This window comes from Crocodylus porosus, unplaced genomic scaffold (genome assembly GCF_001723895.1).
Source record: "Crocodylus porosus isolate Cpor-Errol unplaced genomic scaffold, CroPor_comp1, whole genome shotgun sequence".
Taxonomy (NCBI): Eukaryota; Metazoa; Chordata; order Crocodylia; family Crocodylidae; genus Crocodylus; species Crocodylus porosus.
Window position 1 is genome coordinate 522,153 of NW_017728948.1, and position 17,436 is coordinate 539,588.

Below are 17,436 nucleotides of genomic sequence, written 5' to 3' on the forward strand. Positions count from 1 at the left end.
CTGAGGTGAAAACATGAGGCTATTATTTAGGATACCTGGTTTTGTTCTGGTTCCAGCCAATACGTATCTTTTGACCAAGACCTTTTTTTTTTTTTCCTGATGAAACATGCAGCTTGGGCAGCACTGAAACACTTCACAAATTCATTGACATAATACTCAGGAGTTCACCAAAAGATTTATGCAAAAATAAGACCTTCTGAAATCATTCTTCACTTAAAAATATGTCATATGGGGGCCAAAGAAACATGGGGGTTGGACTAGATGACCTCCTGAGGTCCCTTCCAACACTAATTTTCTATGATTCTGTGATTTTGTTCTACAAAAACCAATTCCTTTTCAACTTACCACTTTGTCGACTTTTTTAAAAAAAAACAATTCATGGCAGGTCAACCAGAAAGAGGTTCAAAAGGCCTGAGGTGGAATCGATCTAATCGATCACCATGTGATTTTCTCTACGTGGCGTAGTTTAGATCAGCAGCGAAACAGAGCACAAGTTGTTGCGGGGCAAAACTTAGATCGGGTTTTTGCCATTTTTAAACCAGTCTATGTGCGCTGAACTTCTGTTCTGTTACAGGTATCGGCTGGTTTTGTGTGCTGCACTTCTCCTCTGTTAAGGGTATAAACCAGTTTCCAATGACTCATGCTGGTAAAAGTGTAATGTCTGTACCTGGCCACAGTGACTGGTAAAATCAGCCTTCATCCTGACTCTATTGTATCTGAAAGGTCCTTGTATGAACTTGGTAAGTCACTTATTCTTCCTGTACTTCCGTCCCCATGGACATATGGATCAATTCACTAGTGTGTGCAGGAAGCTCATACCTCATTATGGCAGGGGCTGTACACTAGTGGTAGGGGCTGCCCAAGTATAACTAAGGTTTCCCAATGGCTACTGTGTGTTTTTTTTAATTTCAGATCGCCCGTGTTTCCTTATATTGAGGGTGGGAGATATTTATGTTAGCCATTGACATTGATAGAAGACGTGCCTTCCCTATTTCATGCTCCTGAATATTTAACATCCTTTGAACGGTTGCACGGTTTTATGACACATGCCAATGCATTCCTCTGAGTCCTCTCCTGCTGAATTAATGCTCCTTAATTACCCTTATAAATCAACCCCTCCTGCCCTATGATCCATATGGCTGCTGTCTGGGCAGGTCCAGATCAGTTTGGATCCATGCCAGTGACTGCCCTGCCAGCCCTGCCCTGTGGAGCGCTTGGAGACTCCCATTGTGAAATGCATGCTATGCATTATTAATTATTAGGATTTATCTCCCTTCCACCTTCTCTGGGGAGGAGAAAAGAAACTGATGTGTGGGAGAAGGGCAGAGAACGCTGACCTGATCCCAGCTAATTAACTGTGGATTCATCGCTAGTCTGTTAATTGCCTCCCAGGCTCCACTATTCAAAAGGCATGATTGTAGACATCAAAGTATTTGCTGCAGTCTTTTTTCAGTGGCTTTTCATAACATCAGAGGAATTTGGAATTAAGTCCTGCCCGGCTGTCTCCACCATCGGCACAGGCACGTCCTGCCTTGGCCGCGACAATCCTTGCAGCACGTACCCACTTAGGGATCATTAGTATCACTCTCACCCCTCGGGACATGCGTGCCATTTTGTTTACTGATATCACCTTCAGCCAGGAGGACTCGGGCATGGGCAAGGCAATGGAGGGACTTGGATCTTGGTGCTGGGGAAGGAGTTTTGGAAAGAGCAATAAAGTGAGTTCAGTGACATCTTTTAGATACAATAGATCCAGAAACAGGTGCAAAAAGATAGATAGATAGATAGATAAATAGAGACAAGAGGCACTGAGTTTATAATTCAACCACTTCCAAGAAGTTCGTTGAAGGTTGTCAGAAGAGGTTGGATGGACGGCTGCCTGGGATGGTTGAGGAACAGTGCATCTTACATCAGTACAGAAAGTTGGAGTAGATGATTCTTGAGTCCCTTTCAAGTTTAGCTACCTACCTAGATGGGTTGCCAGTGGCTGGTGAAGTGTCTGTGCATTATTTTTATCCCAGTGAATGGTCATGCAGGTCCTAGCACGGGGCTTAAGGACAGGATGGACTATGGAAAGTGAAGCTGCAAAAGAAGTAAAAGGTCGAATGATACTGATGGAAGCTCCCCATGTATTTTGAAATGCCGTGCAAGATCTCGGTGGTGCGAGCACACCTAACTCTGGTACCTTGCCCCAAGAGATGCAAGTTAGCCCTACCTCTGGGACAGCATGAACAATCACAAGCCCTTCCAAGAGGCAGGAGCCCAACTCCTGCGAACAGCTGGCATCTCAGCAATCAGCACCATGTACTGCTTTTCTTAACCACACCCACCCCACCCTGCTAATCTGAGCGCTGCATTGCTTTCCCGTGGGCGGTTTAAGCTCCTTTAAGCCGTCTTCTGTGCACACCACATAGCCCGGGGGGATCCGTGAACTTCTCTGCACCTGATATGTAGAAGCAAGAGTAGAAGTAGAGAGAAATAAAGGAATAGCCCCATCCCCTCCAGTCATACAGCTGTGGGCCAAGCCCTCCATAGCACTGTCCAGATGCCCTCTCAGACCTGGTATTTCACTGATAGACCAAGATCATGGGAGGAAGATATGCAAAGCCACATCCTCCCTGCAATCAACTTCTTACCGTTCTTCCAGCGTTCACTGAAATCACACGGCAATGGATTAGAAAAGGGAGAATACTGATAGTCATGTCCAGTTGGATAACACTTATCATAGCACAGGGGGACCAACTCTGCTTAAGTCTCCCAGGCCCTCTAGAAAGAGGGTGAAGAGCCTAGGGAGGTCCCACGCCTAGATAATGATGGCACTGGATTTCAGTAGAGTGGGATGATCCATGTAACCTTGGCTGGGATGAGTGTTTGCCCCTTCCTGCCCTCTTGGCACCACTCAGGTGGAGCAAAGGAGGGGGAAAGTGCCCTCAGCTCCACAGCTAGTGATTGCCCAGCAGACGCAGAACAAGGTGACTGGCTCCTGTATCTCCCACCCGTCAGTCTCTAGCATGGTAGGACCAGGGGGCATTCAAGGTGAGGAAAGAGTGTGCTGGGCAAGGAGAGGGCATTGCTAGAGAGTGTTATGGTTCCTTGGGGACTGATACCAGATCGCACAAGCTAAAGCAAACCCTAGGCTCCCCCGGCTGTTTCCAGTCTAGTACATCCCCTGGACTAGCAGATCTTGCTGTTAGGACATGTGGAGGAAGTGTGACCTCTTGGTGATAGCACTAGGCAGGAATACAAGAGTTCAGTTTCCCCCTATGCCATAGACTTCCTGTATGACCGTGAACAAGTCACTTCCTTTTGTGGCATTACTCACACGGCCCTTTATGCACCAAGAACAGCGGGAAGTATGGACTCATAGACAATGAAGGTTGGGAGGGACCTCAGGAGGTCACATCTAGTCCAACCCCCTGCTCCAAGCAGGACCAGCCCCAGCTCCATCATCCCAGGCAAGGTTTCATGGATCGTCCCACTCTACTGAACTCCAGTCCCCTCATTATCTAGGCGTGAAACCTCAACAGCCTCTTCGCCTTCTTCCTAGGGGACCTGGGAGACTTCAGCAGAGCTGGTCCACATGTGTTACAATAGACCAAGACCCATCCTATCTGGGTCTTCAAAGATGGAGATACCACTATCTGGATAACCTGTTCCAGTGTGATAATTACCACATCCATGCGTATAAAGAGCTCTGATACGCAGAAACACCAATACAGGTTGGTGTCTCCTGATAGTCATTTCTGGTGCATTTCTCTTTGCTGAATTTCCCTCTGCTGTTTTCCAATGCACCAGAAAAAAGCCCTCAACATTTAACAAAACACTCATTGTGGCTTTGTTTTATTTGCCTATGTTGATCCGATTTCGACCTTTGTTTTTTGCTGCATCGACGGCATGTTTCAGTGCTCCCTGGGTACTCAGACTGCTGTCTGTGAAGCAGCTAGACACCAGTGTCTGCTGGGTGCCATAAAAATAAAACGCATTGTTATTATTGTTATTATTATGATGTGCCGGCTAAGGAATACACTGCTTAGGAATGAAAAATATCTGTGTTATTTCAGGAATGGGAAGCGAATAAATATAACGTAGAGTGATTTAAAAAAAAAACAACACATAAAACATGCTATCATTTCAAGTGGACAATGAAGTGGTTGTGAAAACATGTGTATTTATTTAGGCTCACAGTATCCCAGATAACTATCTATTACATGGTTAATTTTCAATGAATATGTTTCTAATAATCAGCTGGTATTTAAACATATGATAACTGTCACATTAAACCTAGAATCAGATTTATAAGATAAGGATTTCACTGTGTGTTATTTAAAATACCAGATGATTATCAGAAACAGACCGACGCAAGGATTAGCAAGTGCTTTATCACTCCCGCACTGGCCCTTGCTAATCCTTAATAAATCTGCTTCTAATATTCGTTTTTGTGAATATGCAATTGCTGCCTTATCGCATCTGAACACAGCGCTTGTTCACGGACGCAGTCGACCGTTATATTCAGAGCACAGGAAAAAAGTTGTTCGGGAGCTCCCAGGATTGAGATTTGCTCTGGTTGCAGTCCTGGTGTCGCTCCTTGGATCCTGACACCTTTGTCCGGCACGAGTGAGAAGGACTTTCCTGAACAATCACGTATGAAAGCAGTGTCGCTTCCAAGGCAGGGCACTAAATAGGAGCTGCAACAGGTAAAGGAGAGATGAGGTCTGGAGGCCTACGGTCCAGTGAAGAGGACGCTGGCTGGTGCGCTGGAACTAGCCGTGTCGAGGACCTGTTTGGTGGCTACTCTCTCAGGTACGGATATATGCACAATTCACCCTTGTGTAAAAGGAGACAGGGCTTTAGCACGTGTGCTGCTCTGTTATAATGGCTTGAGGCCATACACTTACCCCACAGTAGTTGAAAGCTAGTTCATGGTAACATAGCCCTCTTTCAGTGAGGAGTCAGCTAATATGTTCAGGCAATGCTCTTTGGGTAGTCGTGATATCTTTTATTAGCCCACCTGAGTAGTTGGAAAAAAGTTCTTTGCAATTTTTTTCCAGCTACTCAGCTGGTCTGAAAAAGAGATGTCTACCCAAAGAACATGGCCTGCCCGTGTCCTTAGACCAACACGGCTCCAACCAAAAACCCAGCAGCTAATATGATTTCATTTCTGCCTCTCATGAAGCGCATGCAAGTTTACAAAATCTTGCTCTCTCTCTATAAAGAGAGAGAATTAGTCTATGAAGTGCATATCTTACTAAATTAGTCTATGAAGTGCACATCTACCCTGCCTTCTGCCTAGCTTCAGACCAACACGGTGAACGATCTCTCTTAGCTTCCACGTACCATGGGATAGGACCAGGAACAGAAGCATTTATGACAGAGCAGCTGAAAGGTAATAAAACCCCACCTTTTTTACCCTGTGGGCAGAGGTGTCTCCACCACCTCTCTAGGTAACTTCTTCCAGTGCTTCACCACCCTCCTAGTGAGAAAACTTTTCCTAATATCCAGCCTCAATTTCCCTTGCTGCAGCTCAAGCCCATTGCTCCTTGATCTACCATCTGCCCCCGCTGAGACCAGTCCAGCACCATCCTCTTTGCAGCCCCACTGCAGGGAGGTGAAGGCTGCTATTCAATCCCACTCCGTCTTCCCTTCTGCAGACTCAATCAGCCCATTTCCACCAGCCTCTCCCCACAAATCATGTGCATAAGTGAGACCAGAACTGAGAATATTCTCTCCTGTTGAAATCTAGTCTCTTTACCAGGTAATGCACAAAAAGGTGAATTACTCATCCAGGATTACCAGTTATTGCTGTAAGAAGGCCTGTTGCAGCTCTTCTGCGTGACTGCCAGTGTCAGTGGGTCAGGCATTGGGCTGTGCGTTATTCACCCCGTGGGCACTGCATTTCACCGAACATGCCTCTACCACTGAAGTGTTGCACCTTGGCATTGAAACCTCAGGCCCAGTCTAACCAATGCCAAGATGGACAGCTAGAGGAAATACGGGTTGGAAGACAGCTGCAGCAGATCAAGCTTGTGGCTGGTTCTGGTTTGGCCGAGATGTGGCAGTCCTGCTCTCCAGGCTGGTTGGCATTAATGCATGCCAGCTGAGCCGCTATGGAGCTGGACACAGTTCCCATTCATTTGAATGGCAGCTTTGGAAATCTCGGCCATCAAATTATTTAGCTCCTTTAGGGTATGGCAATGCAAGTGGTTTACCATGGGATCGAAAGGGAGGAGGCTCTGCTGCACCTTAGAGGCTCCATGTCGAGTGCCCGTGGATGTGCTTCTACCCCCTGGTAAAGGGAAGCTGAACAACTAGGGCGTGACCCACCAGGAAAGAGGGGTAAGTTGCCAGAGGGTAAAAGCATGCAGACAGACAGAGTAGCTGGTGTGTGGTAAAACCCCTTCCCCTTTTTACACTGGGACAAATTGCTCATAGGTCCATCCCCATAGTTCCTCCACATATATCAATCTCCACTTCTTTTTAAGCATCTCTCTAGGTGGTTTCCAGATCCTACCATCAGTGGCACCCAGCAGGAATTAGCTCAACCCCTAAAAAAATGGTGGTCCCAGTCAAAGTCCTTAGTTTTAGTGACAAGGGATGAAGAGGGGCTTGTCACATATTACACTTAGGAAGTATTAACTGCACTTAAAATGCAAGCATCTGAGCATTCAAGAAGTAAAGCACATGCTAGCAAGGTCAGGACTTTCTTGGCAAGGCGCATTTCCAGACCGTGTCACCCAACAAGTGTTGAGCTAACATCTGGCCACTCCATGGAGGTAAAACGATCAGGAGACTCTGGTGCAGTTGATGGGACTTGTTGACACGTTGGAGACAGTCCAGTGGAGGGCAATGAAAATGGTTTCGGGGGATGAGGCACATGACGTATGAGAGGCTGAGGGAACTGGGCTGATTTAGTCTGGAAAAGAGAAGACCGAGGGGGATTAAATAGCAGCCTCCCACTCCCTGCAGGCTGGCTGTAAAGAGGATGGAGCTGGGCTGTCCTCAGTGGGGGCAGACGACAGGACAAGGAGCAATGGGCTCAAGCTGCAGCAAGGGAAGTTGAGGTTGGATATTAGGAAAAACTTTCTCATGAGGAGAGTGGTGAAGTGCTGGAACAGGCTCTCCTGAGAGGTGGTGGCATCTCCATCCTTTTTTAAGACCCAGCTGGACAAAGCCTTGGCTGGGATGATGTAGCTGGGGCTGGGCCTGCTTGGAGCAGGGGGTTGCACTAGATGTGACCTCCTCAGATCCCTTCCAGCCTTCATTGTCTATGAGCCTATGATTCCCAGCTCTGCAATGGAGACTTAAGTAGCTCCCATACCACCCTGGGGGTGGTTGGAGCAACAAACAGTACTGCCCTAAGTGGTGTCTGGGGACTGGGAGCAAACAACAGCTCCCAGCAGCCGCAACATGTCACCGTGTGCCGGCATCTGCAAGAGTTGCAGCATTTGGGACATGTTTGATTCAGCTCGTAGTAAGCATTACCACGTGACTGCTCAGAAAACTTTCTAACTTGTAGTAATGCTTACTACGATCTAAATAAAACACATCCTAAGTGTAATATCTCACCAGATACATGACCTAGATGACCTAGAAGGCAGTGATTCTCGACCAAGGTGCCATGCTGTTAAATGTGAGAATATGGTACACATGATAAACCCAGGGATTTCAAAGAGGAACCCATCATGTTAAAAACATTGTGCCCTGCTCTGGTCTTTCTGAGTTCTTTGCAGCAGAAGAATTGCTCTATTTTTTTTCTGTTGTCAAAAAAACTAAGAGTTGGCATTTTCCAAGGGGTGCCCCGAGCCTATCCAGAGGTTCCTCAAGATTATCAGTCAGTGCCTTGAATCTAAAAACTTTGAGAACCACTGTCCAAAGGTGATGGAGCCCCCATTACCACAATACAGTCTGCAGCAGGATGACCCTGACATCAGGCCTACAAGATAAGGTACTAGTGTAATCTCCATTTTGCAGATGGGGTCTTGAGTCATAGAGTCGTAGAGAAGTAGGGTTGCAAGAGACCTCCAAAGGTCATTGAGTTCAACCCCCTGCCTGAGGCAGGATCGTCCCGTTCCCTGAGGCAGCAAAAGACTCAGGGCCTGGGCCTGGAATACCATCGCCCATCGGCTTTTGCTGCAAGTTGTCTCAGGTTGCGAAAATCCAGCTCAGCCCCTGATGTCAAATGATAGGAATCCCTAGAAGTCGGAAATAATCCAAACCTGAAGCATCAGATATAAAGGCTAGCATGGGAAGACAGACCATCTTCTATAGCCTACATCCACAGAAGAGGGTGATGTGACTCGCATTGCATTCAGAAAACCATTGACCCCCCCAGACTGAAAGATGGGGTGCCCACACAGCTGGAGGAAGAGCTGAAGTGGTCTAAAAAGACCTTAACCCCCATGCTATCGTACCCCAGAATCAGGAGCCACTGGACCAAGACAGCTGTTTCAGAAATGAGGCCTAATTCACGGCACCTTCCAAACCACAGTGATGTCACTTGGGCCTTCATTATCACGATCCTGAGGAAGGACCTGACCTCACCAGCCCAGAGACAGCATCCTGAAGGGAACCACCACCATCTCCACCCACGTCAGCTACCTGAAATGTGTGATTTGGGCTACCATTGATAGCTTTCTCATAGTCTTTCTTTTTTCCCCCCTTTCTCCCTTTTCCCCCTCTGTTGAATAACATTTTGTAATCAGAAAGGCAACTCCAATCAATACCTTGAACAGCCCAACACTGATTCAAGTTGGCCGCATCTTGGAAAAGGAAACGAGGATGTGAACCGTGCTTGTGTCTCCACCCACACGATGGCAAGTGAAAGTCAGCTCCAGAGAACAATGGTGTAACGTCCCTCTTTCCTTTTCTCTCCCCATTTCTCTGCATTGATGCTGGAGGCAGAAAGAAAACAGCTTATCATGTCTAGTCCTGTATAGGGTTTATAGGACCAGTAAATATACAGGACTAGACATGACAAGCTGTTTTCTTTCTGTCTCCAGCTTCATCACTATGAATAAAGAGGACAACTGTCCCTATCACCTTGCTCTCCTCAAATGATGCCTTTGCTTATCTCTGTGGCAGCAGGGATGCCATCACGGCATCAGGACCCAAGTACCCTTGAGGCACCTGTACAGGTGCAGCTGGAATAATGAGGCGTTGATTGACTGATAACAATGCAATTAGACAGATGGGGCTCCAGAGGAAACCAGCCTACAGATGACAAGCCAGAGAATAACCTAATCCACTTTCCGACTGCTGTGCTAACGCTGCAGAGCTGACAGAAGGGAAAAGCTTCTCCTGTCATTAGGGCCAGGTGGTCTAACTGAAGTCACACCACGTCTCAAGGATGCGTGCGGACTCCTTGGGGCTCTCCTCTTTGATCAGTTCAGTACCTACTGCAGTATCATTTCCATTTGCATCACCCAGTTACCATAGCTTTATTGCAGTTAATACTCATCACCATGGAGTCCACGTCTTTCTGCACGACGCCACCTGAAATTCCACTTTTCAGTCCAAAACAATACCATGCATTCCCCAGCTTCTGTTTACACTTGCTGCTCGTCCTCATCCAGTACTTTGCTGCGCTTGCCTGCCTTACAGTCTTGGGGCTCTGAATTACACACCTATCATTTATAGAAGGAGAGAAAATAGACAGAGGGTGGGAAGGGACCTCAGGAGGTCATATCTAATCCAGCCCCTGCTCAAAGCAGGACCAGTCCCAACAACATCATCCCATCCAGAATGATCTCTCTACACTTTGGGTTTGAAACCTACTCGTGCTAACTTGGACATTTGCTTATGATGGTTCCTTGAGCGGGGGTTGCACTAAGTGACTTCCTGGAGATTGTTTAGCCTTGGTTTTTTTCCTATGACTCTGGGGGAAACTTTTCTTGGTCTTTGGGCCTGTGAACCTACTTGTGTTACAGCAATTCCCCAAATCCTTGCTAGCTACAGAACTATTCAGATGCTTAACATGACACAGATGCTCAAATGTTACTCCAGGAGGGGTCAAGTTATGTCTCAGTTCAGGTGAAAAAGGTAGTTTTTCCAGGTTTTCCATCAGTTTGAAAAACAAGTCTGTCTTTCTTTCTTTCTTTTGTTCTTAGGGAGACCTTGGCTGCGTTAAGGCTGGTCTACCTGCTGTGCACAGACTACAAAACTGTAGCCAAGGCACTGGTGACCCACCTCTGCACCATCATAGCCTTCATCACTGAGCCTGAGCAGAGCTATTGCACGCTGGGCAGGACCATCCAAGACAACCTGTTCCAGCTGCACAACCCATTCACAACCAGCAAACTTTTCGGCCTGGACATTGGCCTCATCTCTCTGGACCAGGAGAAGGCCTTCTACCGGGTGAGCCATGCCTACCTCTTCCAGACCATGGAGGCCTTTGGCTTTGGGCCCCTCTTCAGTAAGGGCCCTCCAGGCCTTGTACCAAGACACCTCCAACCTGCTCAAGGTGAATGGCATGCTCTGCGCCCCATTCCCTGTGCATCCATCAGGGACGAACCCTGTCGGGCATGCTCTACGCCCTGGTCATTGAGCCACTGCTGCACGTGCTGTGGTGCCACCTGAGTGTTGTGGCCTTGCCATCAGCCATGGGCCTGTCCACTGGCCCTCTGCTCCAGCTGTTGGTGTATGCGGACGAAAATGACCATCTTCTTCAACACCCAGGAAGACGTGCGGGCCCTGACGGACTGCAAGCAAGCCTATGAGTCCACCTCCTCAGCCCATATCAGTTGGGCCAAGAGTGATACCCTGCTGCTCGGCATGTGGACCAGCATTAGGTCAACACCTCCCCCCACCCCCCAGTTTGCCAAGGGGCCTCACCTGGCATTGCGAGGGTCTGAAGGTCCTGGGGCTGTCAACCTTCATGGCACGCAACTGGGACGGCCTTGAGGAGGGAGTGGAGGCCTGCCTGCAATGGTGGCACTGGTACCTACCCAGCCTCATCACCAACAACCTGGTGGCGGTGACCCAGTGTGCCATAGTCGACCCGCCTCTGGACCTACTCAAGAGACTCCAGTGCCTCTGGTTTCCACGGGCTATCCTTTACCTACCTGTTGCAAAGCGGGGCCAGAGCCTGGTCAACCTGCCAAGCAAAGTGGCTGCCTTCTGCCTGCAAGCCCTTCAGAGCAAGGAGCACCTACCCTGGCAACAACTGGTGTGCCAGGATTTTGCAGAGGGTGGGGGCCCTTGGCTTTGACCAGGAGCTCTTGCTGCTGGACCTCATGCTCCTGAACTGAGCGGTGCTTCTGGCCTTCTACCATGCCATGGTACAAGCCTAGCAGGCCACCTTCTACCTCCAGCCCTGGACCTGGCACCTGCAGTTTCCCCAGCTGCTAAGGGGGCCCCTGGTGCACAACCCAGCCCTGAGGCACCCCATGCTCCACCAGCCTCACAGCCGCCCTCATCCAGGTGCGTGTCCTCCTCCTGAGCCATCTCCTTGACCCTGCTCGGTCAGCCTGGTCCTCACCCAAGGCCCTGACCACCCAGCTAGGCATGCGCTCCATCCACAGCATGGTTTTCTGCCTGACATCCAGGCTGTCCTCCCACCCGAGGCAACAGCCACCCATGATCACCATCTCCAAACACACCAGGTCCCCCGCACTGCGGCTGCCCGGAGTGAGGCTTTTCCCGCACTACCAGTCACCCTGGCCATGGCTGGCAAGCTGGCTCGTGGCCCTGGCACCCTGCTGACACTCCCCATGCCTCCCAAAAGTAACACAGGTTGCCCCTTTGCTTCCCTGCCACATAGAAGCCTGTATGCCTGGGTGGTTCACATCTGCCATGCCCAGGTGCTGGCGGGCCACCCCGATATACCATGCTGATGGTGCCCAGGCCCTCCAGATTCCCCACCGGCCCACCCAGTTTGGTACATATTGTAGAAGCCACCAACCACCAAGAAGACTGGAGACCTGCAGTGGCGGTTGCTGCACGGCGTCCTAGCCACTGGCACGTTTGTGTCCCACTTTGACCTAGCCACCTCCACGGCCTGCCCTTTTGGCCCCGGGGCATTGAAGAGAACCTCTTTCACATCTTCTTCAGTTGCCCCTGCCCAGCGTCCGGGTGGCCGAGTGGGGCGCCGTCTGCCTGGCCAACTTTCTACTGGGTCAGGCCAAGGTGGCCGTCCTCAAGAGGCGCCGCAACCGGCATGCCGGGACAAGCTTAGACAATGCCCTGTGGCTTTTCAGCTTCCTGGTGTGGGCACGCCTCTCGCTGTGCTCTGGTGGGCAGTGCCCATCTTTGAGGCGTGCTGGGCCCTTGAGGGAGCCCTGTGCCACGTGGAGGACAGCCGTCTTCAATACGTGCTCTGATGTCATGACCGGTCTGGGTGACTGGGCAGGCTCGGTGTCGGACTAAGACTCCCAGCACGTGCCGCGTCCTCGGCCCCCACCAGGCTTTTTGCTTTTTGTTTTGTGTGGGCAGTTGATTGGACAGAGCAGGGTAGGAATCGTTTGTTTATAGAGGACTTTGGTCTGCGTGAGCATGTGGCTGGTGTCCCAACTGCACAACAGCATGTTAGGCAGGACATGCAATATGGCGAAGGTGTCCGTCACGGTGTGAGGTTATGAATGTAATGACATGGTGCTCTTGGTTTGTTGGTAATTTGTTTGTCTTTGCTTTGTATATTGGACCTGAACCCCCGAAGGGCCAACTTTTTGTACCCCAACCCCCTGAATATAGTAGTTAAAAAGTCAAAGTCCTTCTGCTTAAAATAGAAGGAAAGAGACATTCATGAATTTTGCAATAGCTTTGCAAACACGTTGCAGAGTCTGAACATCCACTGGGTTCCAGCATTTTGAGAGAAGCCACATCTGGAAGTTTTGTTTATGCAAATCAGTGGGACTTTTGCCTGAGAAACAATTGACTAAGGACTCCAGGTTTTGGTCAGTTGATAATAAAAGAAACAGAGAAGCAAGCTAAAGGAAAAATCAGATGACATGTAGGCGGAACCACCCCCCCACCCCACCCCCACTCCCAAATTGCGTGATTTTCAAAGTTTTTCCATTTCCTGCAGATCTTGACAAGAAAATGACAAAATAATTGCAGTGCACATGGCTAATGAACCGTGCATTTCAGTATGGACTCTGCAGTGGGGCTCTGGACCTTCAGAAGGCATTGGCATTATTTCAACTCCTGTAACTATGGAGTCTGGAGAGGTCCCAGTGTCATGTGTACCCGCTTAGTCACCACTTTAGCAAAGATCAATGCATCACCTTGGTGCAAAGCTGCATGTGGTAAATGCTAAACTGATGTATTTCTTTCAATATGGGAAATTGCTTGTGTTTATTAGCTGGCAAACGGTAATGATGAAGAACTGAGACTTATTGTAGTAACAGCATCGCATGACTGGAAGAGACCTCCGTGGTCTCAGCCCTCTGCACGGATGTAGGACGCTTTGGTCTCAGGCCATCCCAGACAGATGCCCATCTAGCCTTGGCTTGGAAACCTCCAAGAAAAGAGATTCCACAACTTCACTTCATTGTCTGACTGCTCTTATAACAAGTATATTTTTTTCCTTCCACACACCCTAAACCTGATTTTTTGCATTTCAAGTCCATCTCCTTGTGCCCTGCCCTCTGCAGCTAGGGACAGCAATATTTCTCCAATTTCTTCTTCACAGCAGTGTCCAATATTGGAAACCTGCTATTCTGTTCCTCCATTAAGTTTCTTTTCTCCAAACTAAGCAACCCTCGTTCCTTCATCCTTTCATCAGATCAGGAGTCTTTTGCTTTGGTGCTCCTACTAGCACCTCATTGCCTTAGTTCTGCCAGAAATCTTGCTGCTTTCCTTCTGGGTCAGGCCTTTCATCTTATGAAATGACATAGGAGGAAGAGAAACATGCCTTCCTCTACCTCATGGTGAGGAGGTTTCCCATGCTTGGAGATGTTTGAATCTCAAGCTGCAGCAAGGGAAGTTGAGGGTGGATATTAGGAAAAACTTTCTCACGAGGAGAGCAGTAAAGCACTGGACCAGGCTTCCCAGAGAGGTGGTGGGGTCTCCATCCTTGGAGGGGTTTAAGACCCGGGCAGACAAAGCCTTGGCTGGGATGATGTGGTTGGGGCTGGTCCTGCTTGGAGCAGGGGGTTGGACTGGATGTGACCTCCTGGGGTCCTATCACACCTTCATTGTCTATGAGTCTATGATTCTTTAGCAAACTGTGCAACTTGTAGAGCTGCACAATGAAAATTTGAATACCCAAGATGTGGCCTTAGCATGGTGATTTCATGCTCGGTTTGATCAGAAAGGAATTAAAACTAAAACCAGTTATGCTACTGAGCATGTGCAGAAGTATGAAGCACTACACTCTTTGCAATATATTACAGAGGCCAGGAACAAATATTTTATTGTTACTTTGGGGGCAAAAAAATCACACAAATTTGACAATTTTTTAATCTAATTTGTCTTTATTTGGCAGTCAACTGGGACTGAAGTTTAGCCAATGATGAGGGAAAGCTCAGGCTGACAGACACAGGGCTAGATTCTGCTCCACCCTGGTTTTTTGTGATTGAATCATCAAAGGCAGATGACAACACATGACAAAACTAGGTGGGTTTTTCAGGACTTGAACACAGTGGAATGTAATTGCATTTAGGCGCCTAAATCTAATGGGCAGAATAGAATCTGGTGTTCCCTCTCTCAATGCCTTTAGTTAAGGATCTCCGAGACCTTTTGGACATAAGATATTATATGAATGATAATCTGCCAGGCCAGCCATTCTTCCACGGATAGATAGATAGATAGATATGTCTGTGTGTGTAGACAGATAGCTATAGCGATATCATTCCCAATGCTCTGCTACCCACACAAATAAATTTCAGCCAGGCGGGGTGTGATATGAAATGAGCATAAACATCCTCATGATAAAACTGGTCTCAGTGGGGGCAGGTGGCAGGACAAGGAGCAATGGGCTCCAGTTGCAGCAAGGGAAGTTGAGGTTGGATATGAAGGAAAACTTTCTGCAAGGAGGGTGGTGAAGCACTGGAATGGATTACCTAGAGAGGTGGTGGACTCTCCCCATCCTTGGAGGCTTTTAAAGCCTGGTTTGACAAAGCCCTGGCTGGGATGATATAGCTGGGGCTGGTCCTGCTTGGAGCAGGGGATTGGACTAGATGCGACCTCCTGAGCTCCCTTCCAGCCCTCATTTTCTATGACTCTATGATTAATATACCCTTCCTTGCAAAATAAAGCATGGTGTCTATGAGATTGAATAGTTGTAGGTGGCCAGGATTCCTATATATTTAGTTCATCCCTGACTTCTCTGAGGGCACTAGCTGGTGCCAATTTAACACAGTGAATTTATGAAGGGTTCAAGGGGAATTGGACAGAGACATGGTACATATTCCACCTACTGTTGCAGCTGAATTCTTAATTATGCAGCCCAGGGTGTTACTCCTCCCAAAATGCATCCCAGGAAAGGACACTCAGCAGTGGCTCGTGGCTTTCACCAAGGTGTTCACCTACAGCCCGGCGCTACCCCACCGCTCAAGGAACGAGTACAAAATGAACAGACTTGTTTCAGTGTGGCCTGGGGAGACACCTAGTCAACTGGGCTTACCTGCAGAACCCGAGGAGGAGCACGCGACGCCGCAGAGAGGACCCACGCAGCGCGTCAGCTGCCTGTGGGTACAGGTGCGCCCAGCCGGTGATGCCATGGAAGGACACCAGCCGGGGAAGTTAAAAGCGGCAGCTGCGCCCACGGAAGCGGTGGATAGCCCCAGGGCAGAGCAATTAACGGCTCCGCCGGTGAGAGGGGCAGATACCCCAGGGAGGGGCAGCTACCGGCTCCACCGATGAAAAAAGCGGTGGCGGCGGCCCACGGCATGGCGCCGAAGGAGCAGAGGCAGATTAATGCAGTGTACGTCCATTGACTTGTGACTAACTTTAGTCCCAAGTCAGTCCACACCCCAGCATTAATGCACATCAGCACATGTGTGTATAGACAAGTACTGAAATCGCCTTAATGTCCATTAGGCTAATGCACATTAAGTTTAGGCGCACTTAAAAGCACGTGTAGACATGCCCAGAGGGTGCTGGCCAACTGGTACTGGTATTAGTCTGTTGCTGGATCCCAGGTGGTTGCTGGGGAGCCTTGCTCCACCCAGATTGGCACACTCACTCCTGATCACCTCTCGCCAGAGGTCCAATCGCAGATCCAACTTCACTTACACCAGACACTTGTACTTCCAGACTCACGCCTTTACCTGCTCACCAATTCATCAGCTCACAGGCTCTCCTTCACACCTTCAGACTCACACACTTACATGCCCTCACACAAACACACCAAGGCACTCACTTACACACCAGAACTGAGCTCAGGCCCTTTTATGCCCCAAATCACACCACATAGTCCAGTCGTATCTGCAGAACTCATGCCAGCTGATGTGTCCATCAACCATCCCGTTGAAACAAACTTATCAATTTCTATATTCTAGGTCAATCGTTGTCCCTTTTATCTTAGGAGACATTTGCCACCTTTTTGGGGCCAAAATTCCTGTCACTAGGCCTCTACTGCGCATGTTCAATGTATGTACCTCATTAAAGGAAGAAAGTTCACTTATTCTCGAACCTGCAGGACAAGACCTTTTAATCACAGTGCATGTGCAGACTTGTGCTGTCTATGTAACAGTTCTCAAACTTCTTAACTATTATGCACCTTGATAATAAGCAGGGATCCTAGTTTTCCCTAATTAAAAAAAAATCTCCAGTTTTCAGGTTAAAAAAAGTAACCCCAACTCCACTTTTTTTGCATGGTCAAAATGAAACACCACTATATATATATATATGTACTACATATATATAAAATGTGTGTGTGTGTGTATGTGTGTGTATAAGTGGCATTTCGTTTTACTCAAGAAAAAAAGGGGATTTGGGGTTACTTTTTTTAACCTGAAAATTGGGGTTTGTTTTTATCAGAGAAAATCAGGATCTTTGCAAATAAGGCAGGGGATGTACCATCAGGTGGCTGGCAGTACCTTTGCTCTCTATCACCTTCAAAGGCGTTGTAGTATTGCTGCAGCCGCAGTGATCCAGGGAATTTGCAAGCATCAAGATTTGTGAGGTGAAGTGATAAGCTTTATTGGGCAAGTTATTGTTGCGAAAGAGGTTAGATTTTATCTTTGAAAAAGATGGCTTCTGAAAGGGTTTTTTCTCCTTTGCTGCTCCTTTCCCTCACTTGAGGAACATTTTGCACCTCAAAGTTTGTCGAATGTCTCTGTCAGCTGGAAGTTGGTCCAAAAAACATCCTACTTTCCATGGAGCTGCTTCTCTTATCCTGTTGCAACTGAGGCTTGAATCAGGCCCCAAGGTTGGGTTCAAGCCAGAGACAAGAGGCTCCATTGCCCCCTACCAGTTCCTGGAGCCATCTGGTCCCAGAAACCTCATTTGTCAGAAGCCGATATGGGCAGGCCTGCCTCCTAACAAGAGCTACAGTGT